The 15,555-nt window shown below is 43.0% G+C and overlaps 1 protein-coding gene across 1 annotated transcript in view; it reads right to left on the bottom strand.

Annotated features, from left to right (window-relative positions):
- Window positions 1–15,555, bottom strand: part of LOC136874856 (protein takeout) — a 177,689-nt gene that overhangs the window by 26,033 nt on the left and 136,101 nt on the right. The gene's annotated exons all lie outside the window — the stretch shown is intronic.

Below are 15,555 nucleotides of genomic sequence, written 5' to 3'. Positions count from 1 at the left end.
TCCGACAAGAGCTTGGATTGGAAAGAAGCTTGCTGGAGACTCTAGAAGTGAAGAGATTGCAATGGTATGGTCACATGAAAATAATGAACCCTCACAGGACTCCTCGAACATACTTTGACTACAATGTTCCTGGGAAGAGACCAAGAGCAAGACCTCGTAATGTTTGGGAAAAACAGATAATGAAGGACCTTGAAATTAGAGATGCGAACTGGTGTCGCGTATATGAGCAGCATCTGTGGATGGATAGAACAAACTGGAGGAGGCTCGTACACAACCGCACCCGGCTTGCTGGAGCGAAGAAATGATGATGTTATATGCCAGCTGTAGAACTGTTCACAACCTTCTTGAGGGCTTCTGACAGGGGAGCTGCCCATCTCCACCACTATCAAACCAAATTCTTCCGAAGTATGCGTTAATTCCGCCACAGGATGTCAACTGTTATAGTGCCGGTGGATACTTTTGGCTATTGTTGGTGACATGGTATTACTGTGCAGTTCTATTGGTGTATTGGCGTTACGACTCAGTGATCTAGCATAGCAGTTCCACGGATACATTACAGACAGTTGCGACAACTTGGGTCACTGGGTACTGCCAAACCTCTTATGAAGCAGTGTCCCTTGATGAAATAAATACATGTTTCTCCACGGAACGTCTCGCTCTTGAGACACCGACAGTATCAAACACCATTGACAGTATATTAAAGCAACAATCTCCAGTTCGTCTTTATTTGAATTTGATACCTACATCCTGACATAATATTGCCCATTATTGTGCATTTATTTAATACATGCCTTACTTCAGGCAATATCCCATATAAATGGAAAGATGCACTCATTGTTCCAGTCCACTGATCTCTATACATGGATGGCTGGTAGCTTGGGTAGCAGTAAGCCGAATAGAAGATAACTGGCGTAGTAAGATGGCAGCGAGCACACGGTGCAGTAGACCACGAGGAGCGCGCTTGCTTTGTTTATGCTTAGTTCAGTGACGCCAGGCCTCTTGATTGTAGTTCCACGGGTGTTCTGTGCTGTGTTATGGCAAAGGAAATAGTAGTATATTTTACGAATTTAGGTTCGTTGCTTTGTAGTATGATTTTAAATTAGAAGATTCAATTTCAATTCATGAGGGAAAGGAGTTTTCAGAGAAAATCCATAGAAATTTGATAAGGAAAGACCTTAGCAGGCACCAATAAAGAACTGAACTATCCATCTTCATATATATTGCGAGTAAGACTGTTGTGTTTTATAGACATGAAATTTCCTCATTATTGGTGTAATTTTCTTATTCTTATTCTTTATCTGTTTACCCTACAGGGTCGGTTTTTTCCTCGGACTCAGTGAGGGATCCAACGTCTACCGCCTCAAGGGAGTGTCCTGGAGCGTGAGACATTGGGTATGGGGATACAACTGGGGAGAATGACCAGTACCTCGACCAGGCGACCTCACCTGATATGCTGAATACGGGCCTTGTGGAGGGACGGGAAGATTGGAGGGGATAGACAAGGAAGAAGGAAGGAAGCGGCCGTGGGCTTAAGTTAGGTACTATCCCGGCATTTGCCTGGAGGAGAAGTGGGAAATCACGGAAAACCACTTCCAGGATGGCTGAGGTGGGAATCGAACCCACCTCTACTCAGTTGACCTCCCGAGGCTGAGTAGACCCCGTTCCAGCCCTCGTACCACTTTTCAAATTTCGTGGCGGAGCCGGGAGTCGAACGCGGGCCTCAGGGGGCGGCAGCTATTCACACTAACCACTACACCACAGAGGCGGACGGTGTAATTTTCACTGTGGTAAATTAAGCTGCAGGTTATGTGAATCTTTACAGTTTTGAATATTTACATTATCATTTCTATGCATCATAATTATGTACATTTATTTTTGTGTAATTTTCACTGTGGTAAATTAAGCTGCAGGTTATGTGATATTTTGGCAAGTTTTGAATACTTGCTGGTTTTATAAATGTGTACATTTGCTTCAGTGATATTTTAATTTGATAAACTGCGCGTTATTTCATTGAAACAAGAATTCATTATCAAGCACCGTTTACGATACGTCGAATTTAGACCTGTATAGTGAGCTACGTTTTAGGTAGGTACATCATTTTAAGAATGCATAATTTCGTGGCATACATGTATACAATTTACAGCAATGTTTCCAGGAACGGTTTTTCACTCGTATTGTGTTACCGATCGCTAATTGCATGTATTCAGCGCCTAAGTTAATATTTGTCGGCCGTTATTATACACTCACTTTTATTGCTATCCCGGAGATTTACTGACCTCGGAATGACGTGTCAGTGATCCCAATGTCCTTATGCTTTGAGTGTACATGTAGCTACATTTTTCATCATTCCCATGCGTCATTAATTGGGATTTAAAGTTGACTATATTATCATTGCTTCCTCATAAGGAGAGTTTTAGGATGGGTACGCCAACATGGCGGACCGCGCGCTCAACTTGGCGTACTTTCTCCTGCAGCGGAGAGCTGCCATCAGCGATCCATGTATAGAGATCAGTGTTCCAGTCCTAACAGACTCTCCAGCAAGCAATACTTCTGACTACCAACCTGCCTACATTCTCACAGCACTTTCTAAGGTTCTGGAGAAATAATGCATAAAAAGTGTTAAATACTTGGAAAGACATTCTTTAATTGATCCCTTAGAGTCTGGTTTTAAGAAAGGACATATTACTGTACAGCATTAATCAAAATTACGGATGACATTAGACGGGCAATGAACGTACGAAAAATTACTACACTTACTGTACCAGTGTACCTTTCTAGACTTCAACAGTGCGTTTGACAATGTAAATATACACATACTGTTAGCTAAGTTACAAAAACTTCACATGGCTCATTCTGATATTCAGCTTTTGGCTCATACCTCAAAAGTGGACGTCAGCAAGTTGTATCAAACACGACGACTACAGAATGGAGTACTAAGCTATCTGACGTTCTTCAAGGGTCTGTTCTTGGACCTCTTTTATTCGATCTATTGAACCCTTGACTTACCATTCCATCGTTGGTCGGCCACAGCTGCTACAGTAGAGCAATATTGAACTCTTAAATATTGGGGTCGTTGCGGGAAGAAATTCGGTCACGATCTTAACCAAACGATGGGGTTCAGAAGAGAGCCTAACTACTTGAAATGAGGAGCGAATATGTGCTTACTAACTTTTATTAAATTCTTAATGGCACAAAAAACTTTATTTATATAAATTCTTGACAAAAATTTTAATTATCACTTATAAAATGTTTCAAACGCAGTCACATTGCATAGCGTTAATTTATTTCTTACAATATCGAAGAGTTGCTTCGGGGAAAGTAATAAATTAGTGGACAGCGAAACTGAAAAAGTGAAAAGAAAACCTGAAAAATCGGACACCTATTAATCTAAACGATAACTGAGAATTAATCCACACGATCCGTGGAAAATCTGACCTTCAACCAGTAGAACGCCTGATTTCCTCTCAATTAAGGTTATCCACCAGTCGAATACCCTTTCGGATACGGAACACCCGCCGAATGGACCCTTAATCGAACCAAACTGACTATCAGTTGCTTTGGATAGGTTGCGAAATATTATTGGAAAGCATGGTGTTCACTACAAGTTAATAGCAGCATTCACAATTCCACCATGTATTTGTCCCGATGCTAAACGTGCATCACCCACACAGCTGTTCAGAAGGAACCAACAACAACACGATCCACGAGGATCTTACATTACGTCGTTCTGAAGGAACAAAACTGCGAAGTGCAGGAAACAGTTATTCATCATGCATTTAGAAGAAATGCCAAACACTGAAGTTAATTAAAAAGTGTTAAATCACTTGAAAAATATTATTATAAAACCGACTTTCAGATTTTGAACGGCTACGTTACGCTTAATAAAATTACAAGTCCACAGGGTAACATAAAACAGAATTAAAGAATTCTTTCCTACATAACAATGACTACCATCACAGATCCATCTACTTATTGTTTGTCCCACCACACTACCTACAAAGCTATCAATTGATCGAACTCAACTACGTATAAAAATGAAAGAACGACAAAGATTGAAAATACACTGACTGACAGAGCAAATGCAACACCAAGAAGGAGTGGTCAGAACTTTATGCCAATTGCAGGGTAGACTGACGTCACTGAGGTATGCTCATGATGTGAAATGCGCCGCTGTGCTGCGCACGTAGCGAACGATAAATGGGACACGGCGTTGGCGAATGGCCCACTTCGTACCGTGATTTCTCAGCCGACAGTCATTGTAGAACGTGTTGTCGTGTGCCACAGGACACGTGTATAGCTAAGAATGCCAGGCCGCCGTCAACGGAGGCATTTCCAGCAGACAGACGACTTTACGAGGGGTATGGTGATCGGGCTGAGAAGGGCAGGTTGGTCGCTTCGTCAAATCGCAGCCGATACCCATAGGGATGTGTCCACGGTGCAGCGCCTGTGGCGAAGATGGTTGGCGCAGGGACATGTGGCACGTGCGAGGGGTCCAGGCGCAGCCCGAGTGACGTCAGCACGCGAGGATCGGCGCATCCGCCGCCAAGCGGTGGCAGCCCCGCACGCCACGTCAACCGCCATTCTTCAGCATGTGCAAGACACCCTGGCTGTTCCAATATCGACCAGAACAATTTCCCGTCGATTGGTTGAAGGAGGCCTGTACTCCCGGCGTCCGCTCAGAAGACTACCATTGACTCCACAGCATAGACGTGCACGCCTGGCATGGTGCCGGGCTAGAGCGACTTGGATGAGGGAATGGCGGAACGTCGTGTTATCCGATGAGTCACGCTTCTGTACTGTCAGTGATAGTCACCGCAGACGAGTGTGGCGTCGGCGTGGAGAAAGGTCAAATCCGGCAGTAACTGTGGAGCGCCCTACCGCTAGACAACGCGGCATCATGGTTTGGGGCGCTATTGCGTATGATTCCACGTCACCTCTAGTGCGTATTCAAGGCACGTTAAATGCCCACCGCTACGTGCAGCATGTGCTGCGGCCGGTGGCACTCCCGTACCTTCAGCGGCTGCCCAATGCTCTGTTTCAGCAGGATAATGCCCGCCCACACACTGCTCGCATCTCCCAACGGGCTCTACGATGTGTACAGATGCTTCCGTGGCCAGCGTACTCTCCGGATCTCTCACCAATCGAACACGTGTGGGATCTCATTGGACGCCGTTTGCAAACTCTGCCCCAGCCTCGTACGGACGACCAACTGTGGCAAATGGTTGACAGAGAATGGAGAACCATCCCTCAGGACACCATCCGCACTCTTATTGACTCTGTACCTCGACGTGTTTCTGCGTGCATCGCCGCTCGCGGTGGTCCTACATCCTACTGAGTCGATGCCGTGCGCATTGTGTAACCTGCATATCGGTTTGAAATAAACATTAATTATTCGTCCGTGCCGTCTCTGTTTTTTCCCCCAACTTTCATCCCTTTCGAACCACTCCTTCTTGGTGTTGCATTTGCTCTGTCAGTCAGTGTAAAATATATTACTGGCTGACGAATCGAATCCACATTCGTAACTCAAGTCTCACACTAATACGTTGAGTGTCAACATGCACACTGCCAAAGCAAAATGGACATCATAACGACAAAACAATTAGGTCCGTAAAATAAAATAAAATACCGAAGTTATTTGAACTCATACACGCATGGAGAACTACAGTAAAATATTCAATCACCGTTAGCTCAGTACCCAATGTTGGACAACCCTCATTATACACGCCGTCAGTGATCCTATAATCTTGAGTAAACACCTTCCAGCTGTTGAGGGCTGCGCGCAAGTTTGGCCTCGTTATTACCGAGCTAACACTCTTCCCATTTCGTATTTTACCGCAGACACTACCTTTCATCAGGTCACTTCGCAAAAACATCTGATCTAAGACTTGAGTGTGTACAGCTGACATCCCAGCCCTATCGTCGGGCCTACTTAACATATGCACACCCTAACACTAACCTCTATGTACACGTACCTTCCTAATTCTATCGTTGAGCGTGAACTAGGACGTCTCATCATCAGTATACTCCTAGGATAACATGTGACGTCCTAAATCTATTGTCGGGCGGAAACTGAGTCGTATACGCTTCCCCTAGCATATCAGGCGAAACCGTAATTTCAAGAAAACTCTTAAATATCTCGGCTGTAAATCTGGTCGAAACCAATAACACACGACGAAACAACTCTTGCCACAGAACGTAAGTCGGGAAATGCAATAAGTCTCTATGTTGTTACTGAACGTGAAATCGAAAATAAATATCGCGTGGCGAACAATCCCCCAACTCAAACACGATCTCAGCATGCGCAATGAAGTTTAGGAAAGTATAATAGCTTCCAACACACGTCTAACATAAAGTGGATGTCGTAAAAAATAAGCATCACCACCGCCAAATCCACACTATAGTTTTCGGTGAGGCCCTCACATTCCTACCGTCTCATTTTTCCAATTATTCATATCCATGACTATCCAGTGAAACGAAACCCAATGAATCTACGCAGCCAAACATATCGCTTTAAAAACGTCCAATATCTCATTCCACAGATGTTTCCGATTTACTGATAAATTACCGCCTTGTAACTTATGAACTTTATTGATTGGAAACTTGTCATTACAGTCAAACAACACCAACCGTGTATTCAAAATGCTCTTCTTTCCTTGAGGTCATATTATTCTAATATTCATTACTGACTTTACGTAACTAGTCACTTGCATTTTTACTACCAAGAGTTACCATCTTCACCAAATCGTTTTTCACTTGGGATCTTATCTGAAATTCACTGTGCTTCACACAATAATTATCTCGACCTTCTCCAGGTCCCAGCTTTCGGATTGTTAGCGGAATATACCACAGCCTGCCACATAAATCTCACATTTAATATACAGCCTGTCTCATAAACTCTTCCTCGCAAATATAGCATGTCTCAAAAATTCATTGTCCTCGCCTTCTCATGGCGGTATTACGTAAAATCCAGGCTCCCATTTGCCTTCAACATTTCTACCACTCTTATCTCCACATATATAAATTCGCTCTCAATCCATTTTTCTTATATTTCAAGACCTTTTCTAATCTCAATCCTCTCGTGACAAGCAATCTTTATACAAATATACCTTTTGTTTTACTGTTTCTACAACTTTCGGACCTCGAGAATACAACAACAAACCGTGATTTTCCATATAATCGACATACACGATGTCACAAATTTCACTTCCCATGGACAAAACATAACTTTGTCGGATTTCACTGGAAATATTCTAAACGCCCGCAATCCTTGTAGAACATACTTGTTAAATCCACTCTTAACATAGGAATATTTTATCCCGCGTAGACATTATTATTATTATTATTATTATTATTATTATTATTATTATTATTATTATTATTATTTCGACAAAAGGTTTCTGAATTCAAACGATATTCGAAATTAAGACATTCGCCACGACTACGTTACCATTATCACCTTCCTAATTTTCCTCACTTCGGACAATATCTCATAGAACATTAACACAATATTTAAACGTTGCAATTTATGGTTTCTTGATGTGAATTTAACAAAACTAAAGATTTTCACACGCTGGCCAAAAATATAATATCTTTTCCTGATCATTACCAAATATCAACCCGACACACGCCTTGAAATTTGGTTGGGACAAACAACATTCTAACTACAACATTGATTAAAAGGCTACAGACCTGTGATTTTAGCCGTCGTCCTGGAGTTCTGGCTGCATTTAACCAGCAAACCTCTCGTCTAGCCTTCCATGGCTAACGTGTACATCTCCTTATAAATATATATATAACTTAAATTACACAACACTTTATAACGCACGTTTTGACACGTTCGCCCTTGTGACGAGCTCGCTCCTCAAATGGCGACTGACTTGTTCACCCTACTAAGAAGACCAGGTGTTCCAACAGATAAGGAACCAGACACTGTAGCTCTCATCCAGACTCTAACAAATATTATACGCACGCACTGAATACAAAGAGGAACTCAATTACTTATTCACCAAATATCAAAATCTTCAAAGTTCCTATTAGCGGCAGCTCAGAAAATTTCTCTCATCTTCCATTCTAACAGTATATTTGAACCATAGCCACGAACATGTAGTAAGTTATTTGGAGACCAAATTTTCACACTTTTCTGCCGACGAGTGATGTGGGCTCCGCCGCTCCAGAAACCAGACAGACACTGAGAAATATACGGAGGGACTTTTCTTTTATACTCTATGGGATGACGCTACACACACACTATGAAGCTTGGTTGTGCAATATGCTAATTCCGCATCCAATAGACCGATTTTCCTGAAATTTGTTCCATAACTTCGGACAGACTTACAATTTATTTAGGTGTTAATTTTATAATTTTCCCATACTCGCAACAGGCGAAATAAATTATTTCTGCCTGGGCGTTTCGCGGGTTTTCTTCATTCATCGACCTTGGCACGTGTCAGTAGTCCGCGGATCGGACGCGGATTCGTCTCTAGGCTTAACTGCATTTATATTTACCCTGGGGGTTCTGTCTTCACGTAGGGTTTAAGAATAATTTAGATTCTTTATTTCAGGATTTACTGTGTTGCCAAAATCTCTCGTTACGAAGAATTCCTTGAATTTGAAAAATTGTTGAATATTCGAAGTCCACCGAAGTGTCCCGGCGTTTCACGAGCTTGCGGTCGGCCCGACACGGTGAGCTCGTTCCCACGAGACAGCCAGACTCATGAAATGGCCGCTCTCAAACAAGTAACTTTTATTTGAAATAAATATTGAGAAAAAATAAAAAATAATTTTCTCATCGTAGAATTATGGGTTCACTATGTTAATGGCATTTCTTCTCAATTGAATGACTGCCATTATCACCTTTATACCGACGATCTACAAATATACTCACACTTAAAATTTTCCAACATTGACAATACAATTCACCAAATGAACTCGATTTTAAATTCAATTAGTTCCTATGCAAAAGAGAACTGCCTATAAATTACCCAAAGAAAAAACAATCATAATAGAACAACCTAGGCTTTTAAATATACTAAACATCACATATCTGCCTACTCCGATGCTCTGTGGTGAAGATATAACTTTTCAGAAGTCTGTAAGAAACCTAGGCGTCGTCATGAATGACACATTAAACTAGAATGATCACATAACAAGTGTCTGCAAAAAGACACATGCATCTCTTCAACCCCTAACACTTAAAAATCACCGGGAGAGTTGGCCGTGCGGTTAGGGGCGCGCAGCTGTGAGCTTGCATCCGGGATATAGTGGGTTCGAATTCCACTGTCGGTAGTCCTGAAGATGGTTTTCCGTGGTTTCCCATTTTCACGCCAGGCAAGTGTTGGGGCTGTATCTTAAGTGAGGCCACGGCCGCTTCCTTCCACATCCTAGGCTTTTCTTATCCCATCGTCGCCATAAGACCTATCTGTGTCGGTGTGACGTAAAGCCAATAGCAGAAAAAAACCTTAAGAATACATTCTTCCAGATAATGTGAAAATAACACTTATTCAGACACTCATTTTGTTTCCCAATAATTACTGTGATTATGTACTAAACGATGCAAATGTAGAACAAACAATGAAACGTCAGAGGGCAATGAACTCTTGAATAAACCTACATACTGCGACACTAATATTTCGACTTCTGAACGAAGCTACATCTGAATACAGTGGCTCCTTCCAGGTGTCTGGGGCAAGGCTATGGGACACTCTCCCTGGTAGTATACGTAATACACTTCAATAGACTCATTTGAATGGCCTTGTCGAGATTTTCTCCTAAATACGCGATCAGCTTGTGTGAATGTGAAAGAGAATAAAAACAAGTAAGCTCACCCGACAGAAAAGTGTTCTCCCTAGTGCGCACACACCAAAATGGATCGTTAAGCCTGTACAGATGACGCAGATAACAAGCCCTGTGCTCAAACGAACGTGAGCATAAGCCAAAGCAGTAGCGATCAGTCAGACATTAATGTTTCTAGCGGACAGTGTACATAAACATGGGTAGATGTAAGGATGTGACAGAGTGGCAAAAATGGCACTTGTGTTTGGCCGTGACCATGGCCATACAGTGCGTGAAGTTGCTGGATTTGTTGGTATTTCGCTGCGGACTGTTCAACGTGTCTACAAGCAGTGATATACTACATGTGGCTACGAAACACGTGGTCAGAATCGTGGTCGGAAAAAGATCATAACTGTGAGGGACCGGAGACGGGTTTCACGACTTGTGAATCAAAATCGCTTCCATAACCCGACAGATTTCTTCAGTCAGTGAATGAAGGTCCATCCCAACCTGTTATCGAGAGAACACTGCGACGGGAACTGTATGGGATAGACATTTGGAGTTGGTCACCTCGCAAGAGATCATTGCTCACACAGGCACATAAAGCTGCGCCTCTTCAATGGGCTATAAATCGTCGAATGGGGGCAGTAGCTGACTGATGAAACGTAAGGTAGTCTGAAGAATCACTTTTTTTGCCTGTATTCCAATGAGGAACGTCGTCGAGTGCACCAAAGGCCAAATGAAGCATTTCATCCTAGATGTGTGCAAGATCGGGTTCAAGCTGCAGGTGTATTTGTGATGTTTTGGGGGTGTTTTTCATATCATGGATTGGGCCCGTTCACTGACGTGACCACTAACATAAACCAGCCTGTTTATTTAAACATTTTGGATAATCAGGTGTTGCCTTTCAGTCAACATCCGTATGATGAGTATGCTATTGATACCCCGAATTTTCAAGATGACAACAGCATAGTTCATCGGGCAGGACGCATATGTTACTAGTTTTGTGAACACTCCCCAAACCTATTACATCTCGATTGGCCTGCAAAATCACCAGACTTGAACCCTATTGAAAATCGGTAGACATGTTGGAACAGCGGCTAAAGCGCCGACAGCACCATCCCCGCAATTTGGTGGATTTGCGCGATCATAGCCTCAGCGAGTGGCTTAACCTGGATGCGACGTACCTGCACAGCCTTGTGGACTCACTTCCTAACCGACTCCAGACGGTTATCAAATCCAGAGGCGGAGTTACACGGTAGTAAATGATGCTTGTAATCATTTCTCCAGGGGGGAATTTTTTTTTTCCGGTGAGCTTATGATTTAGAGCTATTGTTAGGTAATGTAGACGGATAATATTAATCATCAGCAAAATATATATTATAATATCCACTATTTTATTCCATTAATTTAGCTAGTTTCTAGATATGGTATCCATTCATATTAACTTTCAAATCTAGTGACTGTCTGCTGTATGTTGTGGTTAAGTGTAAGAGAAAGTCGTGAACCCTAACTTTGCCACGTACAGAGTCATAAAGTAAATAAATAAATAAATAAACAAATAAACAAATAAATGGGTTGCATGTACTTCACTGTGTTGACAGTGCATGAGCCAGAGAGAGGTGGTGGTGGTGATTATTGGTTTAAGAGGAAGTACAACTAGGCAACCATCCTCTATATAACACTAATCAGGGAGAAAAAATGGAAGGGGTCCGACACCTCGAAAAATGGAGGTATCGGCCAAAGAAAGACAAGGGCCACGAAGGGCGTGAAAATGAAAGACTCCCTAGCCCTCGCAAACCTAATAGCGTCGGGTTCAGAAAAGAACAAGAGTTGACCAAGGGATGTCGGATAGGAGGAGGAGTGAGGAGGAGTGAGGAGCCTGGTATAAGTAAGTGGAAGCAATGCCAGGACTCAGCTAAGGGCCCTGTGGTCGTCAACCCACTCTCCAAAGTTCAGAGCCCCTGGGGCCTCTTTTAGTCGCCTCTTACGACAGGCAGAGGATACCGTGGGTGTTATTCTACCGCCCCCACCCCCAGGGGGGAGCCAGAGAGAGCAGTACGAGCCATCGCCAAGTGGGGAACTTGGGAGTGTTATGAATTATTGTTCACCCAAAATGGCAAACCGTTGTTTGTTGTGGACGAGTAAAAGCACTAAGTGAAATGCGGACAATGTCGATGATGATGTTGTGTGAATCTGTCCACGTGAGAAAGAGTGAAAGCACTAAGCACTATACATCAAAAGAGTAATTGGAATATCAAAGACTACAACATCCAGACTCGTCTATCTTCTGGCAAGAGAAACATTCCTTAAAGACCTCTGAAAACCTATTAACATCACTACGAGTACCAAGAGAAGAAATTTGTCCAGAATTCTACAGCACAGGAGCCATGGTTAATCGTACATGGATAATGGCCAATTTCTAGGTAAGACATGTATTTACGAGAATGGCAGTCTCTGGTTTTCATCACCTCATTTGTGAAAACTCATCAATCAATCAATCAATCAATCAATCAATCAATCAATCAATCAATCAATCAATCAATCAATCAATCAATCAATACTGATCTGCATTTAGGGCAGTCGCCCAGGTGGCAGATTCCCTATCTGTTGCTTTCCTAGCCTTTTCCTAAATGATTGTATCATGAACCAACTATGACGTGTAAATGCCAATTATGTGGAAAGTTATAAGAACGTTATCATTTGGAACAAAATCAGTAAGCGGGTATGAAAATCAAAGAAGGTAAGAAGGAAAAGAACACAAGTGTACGTCAACATAATTTTTGTGTAAAGTATTATTCTAAACTTCGTATGGATATTTGTCTGCAATTAAAGTTTTATTATTATTATTATTATTATTATTATTATTATTATTATTATTATTATTTTATAAGTAGTTTTACGTCGCGCCGACACATATTGGTCTTATGGCGACGATGGGTCAGGAAAGGGCTAGGAATGGGAAGAAAGCGGCCGTGGCCTTAATTAAGGTGCAGGTAATAATAATAATAATAATAATAATAATAATAATAATAATAATCGAGCTCGATAGCTGCGGTCGCTAAAGTGCGGCCAGTGTCCCGTATTCGGGGGATAACTGGTTCGAACCCCACTGTCGGCAGCCCTGAAGATGGTTATCACATCAGTGGTTTCCCATTTCCACACCAGGCAGATGCGGGGGCTGTACCTTAATTAAGGCCACGGGCGCTACTCTCCCAATCCTAGCCTAGCCCTCTCTACCATCCTAATGTTTCCGAGGTCCTTCGATGTGTTAGTGGGACGTTCAACCATTAGCAAAACAGAAATAAACCCTGTCACAATAAATACATAAATGTCGTCTAAATTATCATCGGCAATATGGGTTGTAGAAGAATCTTGTTGGAAATACCTGTTGTTTCTCTCATCATCTGAAAACACTTCAAAAACTGTACGAGTGTGTTTGTACGGTATTTGTGTTTGTTTACGGTATCAATAAGCAAAATGGGCCCTATTATACAGTTACAGCACACCATATGTCTACTTTTACATGTAATGAAACTTGAATTCAACGGGTGTACTCCAATATTATCGTTCTGTGAAGTTACGTGACCATGCAAACGAAACCATGTCTCACCAGAAAAAATGTGCGATGTGGATAAACAGTGCCGTCAACAATATATTGTAAAACACAATTACAAACATTCATACGTTTATCATCATCACGGGCCGTACTTCACTTACGGTAATCACTCTATAAAGTTTCAGTTTAAGAAGGTCGGTAGCCATATAGACCGAGGCTTTTGAAACACTGACTTCCTGTGCAACATGTCAAAGAAATGTATTTGGAGAGCATGCAGACGATGCTACGATTCCGTCAATTTTCCTCTCCATCAGAACTTTTCGTTTCGGCTTATGAATTTCAGAGTTTCTTTTTACAAGTTGCTTTATGTCACGCCGACACAGATACTGTAGGTATTATGGCGACGATCGGGCAGGAAAGGGCTAGGAATGGGAAGGAAGCGGCCGTGGCCTTAAGTAAGGTACAGCCCAAGCATTTGCCTGGTGTGAAAATGGGAAAGTCATCTTTAGGGCTGCCGACAGAGGGGTTCGAACTCACTGTCTCCCGAATACAAGATACTGGCCGCACTTCAGCGACTGAAGCTATCGAGCTCGGTATTTCAGAGTTTAGCGATCCCGTTGATTTCTTAATTTATTAACAAGGAGCCTAACAGTTTCTCTACCTGGAAATGGAGCACCGGGGAATTTCACGTAGAATTGTCTACACACCTCTCTATACGAGTCAGTTTTTACATAAGTGTCGTACATAAAAACTCTTCGTTCAATCGTGAACTTTCCAGTTGGCATTGCAATTGATTAATTTGATTGTGCAACCTGAAATGCCGCTGCTCATTACGATTTGTAAAATCTGAGAGGTTGGTAGCCGAGTTCTTCTTGTAAATTGTTTCTAAAGTCATGACATTTTAATGACATTCAGCATTTCAGATTCACACTTCATTCATTAGGAAAGTCGTCGTTAAATAAGAAACTAAATTGTTGGAAACGTCCGAAATGATCTTTCGGGGAAGTCTGGCTAATTCCCGTGCACAAGGTTGGAGATTGAATCCCTCCCGTGTGGATGGAGGCATAGCATGCATCTACGGTATTCCCTACCTCTCGTAAGAGGCGTCTAAACGGGGAATCCCCAGGGGCTCTGATCTTGAGAGAGAAGATTGGCGACCGTGGGGCTCCTAGATTCGTCTGGTATTGTCTCTACATACTTGTGCCAGGCTTCCGAATTTCAACTTATCCAACTGACCTCCTTTGGTCAATGCTTGCTCTCTTCTGATACTGGTGGTATTTTTATGTTTCAGAGGTCTAGGAATTCTTTTATTTTCACGCCCTTCATGGCCCTGCTCTTTCTTTTGCTGTCTGTCTGTCGAGAAGTTTTCATTCCCCGTCCGTCGGGCGGGGCGGGCCCCCTAGAACGTTACGCGATCTCTCGGGCCGAGAGAAGTGAGAAGATCTGGAAGGTGTGAGAAATGAAGAAGATGGGTAATGCGAATTGATATTAGGTGGAGAAGTGATGAGAGTCTCTTGGTTGAGGAGATGTTAGGAGTTAGCTTGGCTGGGGAGATGAAAGGAAGTGAGGATTTATACAGGAGTATCGAGATGGAAGTTGCGAGAGGAAATAAGGTGGTGTAGTGTAGAAGCTATGTGGGAAAGGACAGTCCTGAGTTGTCTTAGATGGTCTAGTAGAGGTGGGGGGAGTGAGTTATGAACAAAGGGCGTAAGTGAACTGACGTGTTGTGTACGGTGAAAAGGAAGATGATCAAGCCGGGTGGGACGACGAGATGTGGATTGAGGATTTCGAGCGTGGGGAAGGGAACGAGAAGGTTCAACATTATGGCGACGGCCGTAGAGATTGACACCATGGGAGATGAGGTGGTCAACTGCTGCTGCGCTGGTGAGGTGGAGACGGATTAGATAGGTGGGGCCGTGGGTGTTAAAGATGCGAAACGCCATCCAGATGGGTATGCCTTGACGACGAAGTTGAAGGTGAACTTCCGCTGGCTAGGTGACGGGGTCGACGCCGTGAAGGACGCAACTGAACAGTGCGGGTGGAGTGGATGTCGATGGCGTTGAGCGGTTGGCGGCTGCTGCAGGAGCGGTTGAAGATGGTGGTAACACTGTTGAATGCGGTAACGGAGGTTGACGGGCTGTTGCTGGTGACGCTCTGGATGGCGGCAACAAAGGTTGACTGGCTGCTGTTGGTGCGGCTGAAGATGGTGGTGACATAGTTGCTGC

The sequence above is a fragment of the Anabrus simplex genome, chromosome 5 (assembly GCF_040414725.1).
Source record: "Anabrus simplex isolate iqAnaSimp1 chromosome 5, ASM4041472v1, whole genome shotgun sequence".
Taxonomy (NCBI): domain Eukaryota; kingdom Metazoa; phylum Arthropoda; class Insecta; order Orthoptera; family Tettigoniidae; genus Anabrus; species Anabrus simplex.
This window is presented reverse-complemented; position numbering and strand designations above follow the sequence as displayed.